Source organism: Schistocerca gregaria, chromosome 3 (genome assembly GCF_023897955.1).
Source record: "Schistocerca gregaria isolate iqSchGreg1 chromosome 3, iqSchGreg1.2, whole genome shotgun sequence".
NCBI classification, from domain to species: Eukaryota; Metazoa; Arthropoda; class Insecta; order Orthoptera; family Acrididae; genus Schistocerca; species Schistocerca gregaria.
The window spans coordinates 19,450,220-19,456,457 of NC_064922.1; the positions used below are offsets into that span (position 1 = coordinate 19,450,220).

General features: G+C 51.0%; 1 non-coding gene across 1 annotated transcript; it reads left to right on the forward strand.

Moving 5' to 3' along the window:
- The first annotated feature begins 6,165 nt into the window (after positions 1–6,165).
- On the forward strand, positions 6,166–6,238 carry Trnaa-cgc (transfer RNA alanine (anticodon CGC)). Its single transcript has one exon. It is a non-coding gene; the product is annotated as a tRNA-Ala (tRNA).

Consider the following 6,238-nt stretch of genomic DNA (forward strand, 5'->3'; position numbering starts at 1 on the left):
GTAGCTCAGTTGGTAGAGCGTTCGCTTCGCATGTGAAAGGTGCAGCGTTCAAGCCGCGGCGCCTCCATTTTTTGTGGTCAGTGCATTGTAAGTGTTGGTCGCGGCGAACCTAAAGGCACGCAAGATGTTGCAAAGCCAGCGTCACAGACTGATATGATGTATACTGACGTAAGGAGAGCAAGATGTTAGTGAGGGGACCGGCTGTTATCGAGGTGTCATCGAGTGCAGATCTGTCTTAGGTATCACGGCTTAACCTCATTGAAGTCTAGAGGGTGGACAACACGTTCGTCTTACTCAGAGCGGTGTCCGAACTCTATTTTCGACGTTGTACGTGCCACTTTCATTGTGGCCAACTACGATTCGATACAGAATGCACGAAACCTGAAAGACACCCTAACGGATACATAGAGAGTAGTGTTTGTCTGCTGAATAATGGGAGTGCAAGGGTCTGTGTCGTCTATATGGCTGTTTGTAGCACCATTAGTCTTCGGGGTGGCGGGCGTAGCCCAGATGGTAGAGCGCTCGGTTAGTATGCGAGAGGTACTGGGATCAATATCCAGTGCCTCCAGAATTTTTAACACACGTACATGCGCACCTTGCCATGCAAGTGGAATAATTCTCAGCCTGCAGATGTGTCTAGGAAGATACAAGCGAATGATTAGCATCCACAATTGGCAAGCGTGCTGTTATTAGTGCGCGGGAAGCACCCTCCTCCCACGCCTACACTTAATTTAGAAACAGTACAAGTGTTCCCGTAAGATTCTCAAGCCTATGTCGGAAAGATCTGCGTTGCGCCGAGTTCACGTAAATCCCACTGCACATTCCTATCCTTTGCGTGCAGTCGGCTGCTACTGGTGTTGCTAGTTGTGACTGCTGATAACAGATGCCGTAGCAATCAATTCATGGAGTGAGTTGTATGTTTTGCGATAGTCTGTCTCTGACAAGCAAGCACAGGTGACATAGGTGCGAACACAGGAAGCTAGCAGACCCTCGCTGCCTGCAGACACCGAGCAGCCACACTAGGAGGGCGGCCTAAGCCGTAGGCGAAATGTGCTCATTCGCTTTGGCGCGACGTCGAACTATAAATAATGCTGTCACTAGCGTGAGCGTCGTGGAAAGTCGGAAAAGTCGGCTGCGTGGGTGAGTGCCAAATTTGGGGAGCGTTTTGTAGTATGCGCAGTGCAATGGAGACGCGGAAACTTGTTGTGGCCCAGTGTTTTGCAGTTGGACGACAAGATTAGTACACAGTAGTAAAGAGCGAGGCACTGTGTTGGCATGAATAATGGAGTGCACAATGGGGCTCGAGATGTGTTTGTTACCTCAGGTGCTGTATGATTGTCGACAAGGAGTGAAAACGGAGCAATTTGTGACGGCTCTTTCAATTTAAGACGTTAAAAACAGACGGAATTTGCATTTGTAATACCAGAGCATCGAAACTACTTGGAACTTTTGTGTATATGAACGTGTCCGCGCCTTTGTACTCTGCTCCCTTCACCGCTACAAACCAACCAACCATCGTGTCCGTGCGCATCAGAGTCGCAAAGAATGGGGAATAGCGCTGTTTGGTCGTGCCTGGGGCGTAGCTCAGTTGGTAGAGCGGTCGCTTCGCATGTGAAAGGTGCAGCGTTCAAGCCGCGGCGCCTCAATTTTTTGTGGTCAGTGCATTGTAAGTGTTGGTCGCGCCGAACCTAAAGGCACGCAAGATGTTGCAAAGCCAGCGTCACAGACTGATATGATGTATACTGACGTAAGGAGAGCAAGATGTAAATGAGGGGACCGGCTGTTATCGAGGTGTCATCGAGTGCAGATCGGTCTTAGGTATCACGGCTTAACCTCATTGAAGTCTATAGGGTGGACAACACGTTCGTCTTACTCAGAGCGGTGTCCGAACTCTATTTTCGACGTTGTACGTGCAACTTTTATTGTGGCCAACTACGATTCGATACAGAATGCACGAAACCTGAAAGACACCCTAACGGATACATAGAGAGTAGTGTTTGTCTGCTGAATAATGGGAGTGCAAGGGTCTGTGTCGTCTATATGGCTGTTTGTAGCACCATTAGTCTTCGGGGTGGCGGGCGTAGCCCAGATGGTAGAGCGCTCGGTTAGTATGCGAGAGGTACTGGGATCAATACCCAGTGCTTCCAGAATTTTTAACACACCTACATGCGCACCTTGCCATGCAAGTGGAATAATTCACAGCCTGCAGATGTGTCTAGGAAGATACAAGCGAATGATTAGCATCCACAATTGGCAAGCGTGCTGTTATTAGTGCGCGGGCAGCACCCTCCTCCCACGCCTACACTTTATTTAGAAACAGTACAAGTGTTCCCGTAAGATTCTCAAGCCTATGTCGGAAAGATCTGCGTTGCGCCGAGTTCACGTAAATCCCACTGCACATTCCTATCCTTTGCGTGCAGTCGGCTGCTACTGGTGTTGCTAGTTGTGACTGCTGATAACAGATGCCGTAGCAATCAATTCATGGAGTGAGTTGTATGTTTTGCGATAGTCTGTCTCTGACAAGCAAGCACAGGTGACATAGGTGCGAACACAGGAAGCTAGCAGACCCTCGCTGCCTGCAGACACCGAGCAGCCACACTAGGAGGGCGGCCTAAGCCGTAGGCGAAATGTGCTCATTCGCTTTGGCGCGACGTCGAACTATAAATAATGCTGTCACTAGCGTGAGCGTCGTGGAAAGTCGGAAAAGTCGGCTGCGTGGGTGAGTGCCAAGTTTGGCGAGCGTTTTGTAGTATGCGCAGTGCAATGGAGACCGGAAACTTGTTGTGGCCCAGTGTTTTGCAGCTGGACGACAAGATTAGTACACAGTAGTAAAGAGCGAGGCACTGAGTTGGCATGAATAATGGAGTGCACAATGGGACTCGGGATGTGTTTGTTACCTCAGGTGCTGTATGATTGTCGACAAGGAGTGAAAACGGAGCAATTTGTGACGGCTCTTTCAATTTAAGACGTTAAAAACAGACGGAATTTGCATTTGTAATACCAGAGCATCGAAACTACTTGGAACTTTTGTGTATATGAACGTGTCTGCGCCTTTGTACTCTGCTCCCTTCACCGCTACAAACCAACCAACCATCGTGTCCGTGCGCATCAGAGTCGCAAAGAATGGGGAATAGCGCAGTTTGGTCGTGCCTGGGGCGTAGCTCAGTTGGTAGAGCGTTCGCTTCGCATGTGAAAGGAGCAGCGTTCAAGCCGCGGCGCCTCCATTTTTTGTGGTCAGTGCATTGTAAGTGTTGGTCGCGGCGAACCTAAAGGCACGCAAGATGTTGCAAAGCCAGCGTCACAGACTGATATGATGTATACTGACGTAAGGAGAGCAAGATGTAAGTGAGGGGACCGGCTGTTATCGAGGTGTCATCGAGTGCAGATCGGTCTTAGGTAACACGGCTTAACCTCATTGAAGTCTAGAGGGTGGACAACACGTTCGTCTTACTCAGAGCGGTGTCCGAACTCTATTTTCGACGTTATACGTGCCACTTTCATTGTGGCCAACTACGATTCGATACAGAATGCACGAAACCTGAAAGACACCCTAACGGATACATAGAGAGTAGTGTTTGTCTGCTGAGTAATGGGAGTGCAAGGGTCTGTGTCGTCTATATGGCTGTTTGTAGCACCATTAGTCTTCGGGGGGGCGGGCGTAGCTCAGATGGTAGAGCGCTCGGTTAGTATGCGAGAGGTACTGGGATCAATACCCAGTGGCTGCAGAATTTTTAACACACCTACATGCGCACCTTGCCATGCATGTGGAATAATTCTCAGCCTGCAGATGTGTCTAGGAAGATACAAGCGAATGATTAGCATCCACAATTGGCAAGCGTGCTGTTATTAGTGCGCGGGAAGCACCCTCCTCCCACGCCTACACTTTATTTAGAAACAGTACAAGTGTTCCCGTAAGATTCTCAAGCCTATGTCGGAAAGATCTGCGTTGCGCCGAGTTCACGTAAATCCCACTGCACATTCCCATTCTTTGCGTGCAGTCGGCTGCTACTGGTGTTGCTAGTTGTGACTGCTGATAACAGATGCCGTAGCAATCAATTCATGGAGTGAGTTGTATGTTTAGCGATAGTCTGTCTCTGACAAGCAAGCACAGGTGACATAGGTGCGAACACAGGAAGCTAGCAGACCCTCGCTGCCTGCAGACACCGAGCAGCCACACTAGGAGGGCGGCCTAAGCCGTAGGCGAAATGTGCTCATTCGCTTTGGCGCGACGTCGAACTACACTCCTGGAAATTGAAATAAGAACACCGTGAATTCATTGTCCCAGGAAGGGGAAACTTTATTGACACATTCCTGGGGTCAGATCTATCACATGGTCACACTGACAGAACCACAGGCACATTGACACAGGCAACAGAGCATGCACAATGTCGGCACTAGTACAGTGTATATCCACCTTTCACAGCAATGCAGGCTGCTATTCTCCCATGGAGACGATCGTAGAGATGCTGGATGTAGTCCTGTGGAACTTCTTGCCATGCCATTTCCACCTGGTGCCTCAGTTGGACCAGCGTTCGTGCTGGAAGTGCAGACCGCGCGAGACGACGCTTCATCCAGTCCCAAACATGCTCAATGGGGGACAGATCTGGAGATCTTGCTGGCCAGAGTAGTTGACTTACACCTTCTAGAGCACGTTGGGTGGCACGGGATCCATGCGGACGTGCATTGTCCTGTTGGAACAGCAAGTTCCCTTGCGGGTCTAGGAATGGTAGAACGATGGGTTCGATGACGGTTTGGATGTACCGTGCACTATTCAGTGTCCCCTCGACGATCACCAGAGGTGTACGGCCAGTGTAGGAGATCGCTCCCCACACCATGATGCCGGGTGTTGGCCCTGTGTGCCTCGGTCGTATGCAGTCCTGATTGTGGCGCTCACCTGCACGGCGCCAAACACACATACGACCATCATTGGCACCAAGGCAGAAGCGACTCTCATCGCTGAAGACGACACGTCTCCATTAGTCCCTCCATTTACGCCTGTCGCGACACCACTGGAGGCGGGCTGCACGAGGTTGGGGCGTAAGCGGAAGACGGCCTAACGGTGTGCGGGACCGTAGCCCAGCTTCATGGAGACGGTTGCGAATGGTCCTCGCTGATACCCCAGGAGCAACAGTGTCAATAATTTGCTGCGTATTGGCGGTACGGTCCCCTACGGCACTGCATAGGATCCTACGGTCTAGGCGTGCATCCGTGTGTTTCTGCGGTCCGGTCCCAGGTCGACGGGCATGTGCACCTTCCGCCGACCACTGGCGACAACATCGATGTACTGTGGAGACCTCACGCCCCACGTGTTGAGCAATTCGGCGGTACGTCCACCCGGCCTCCCGCATGCCCACTATACGCCCTCGCTCAAAGTCCGTCAACTGCACATACGGTTCACGTCCACACTGTCGCGGCATGCTACCAGTGTTAAAGACTGCGATGGAGCTCCGTATGCCACGGCAAACTGGCTGATACTGACAATGGGGGTTCACAAATGCTGCGCAGCTAGCGCCATTCGACGGCCAACACCGCGATTCCTGGTGTGTCCGCTGTGCCGTGCGTGTGATCATTGCTTGTACAGCCCTCTCGCAGTGTCCGGAGCAAGTATGGTGGGTCTGACACACCGGTGTCAATGTGTTCTTTTTTCCATTTCCAGGAGTGTATAAATAATGCTGTCACTAGCGTGAGCGTTGCGTGAGCGTCGTGTAAAGTCGGAAAAGTCGGCTGCGTGGGTGAGTGCCAAGTTTGGGGAGCGTTTTGTAGTATGCGCAGTGCAATGGAGACGCGGAAACTTGTTGTGGCCCAGTGTTTTGCAGTTGGAGGACAAGATTAGTACACAGTAGTAAAGAGCGAGGCACTGAGTTGGCATGAATAATGGAGTGCACAATGGGGCTCGAGATGTGTTTGTTACCTCAGGTGCTGTATGATTGTCGACAAGGAGTGAAAACGGAGCAATTTGTGACGGCTCTTTCAATTTAAGACGTTAAAAACAGACGGAATTTGCATTTCTAATACCAGAGCATCGAAACTACTTGGAACTTTTGTGTATATGAACGTGTCCGCGCCTTTGTACTCTGCTCCCTTCACCGCTACAAACCAACCAACCATTGTGTCCGTGCGCATCAGAGTCGCAAAGAATGGGGAATAGCGCAGTTTGGTGGTGCCTGGGGCGTAGCTCAGTTGGTAGAGCGTTCGCTTCGCATGTGAAAGGTGCAGCGTTCAAGCCGCGGTGCCTCAA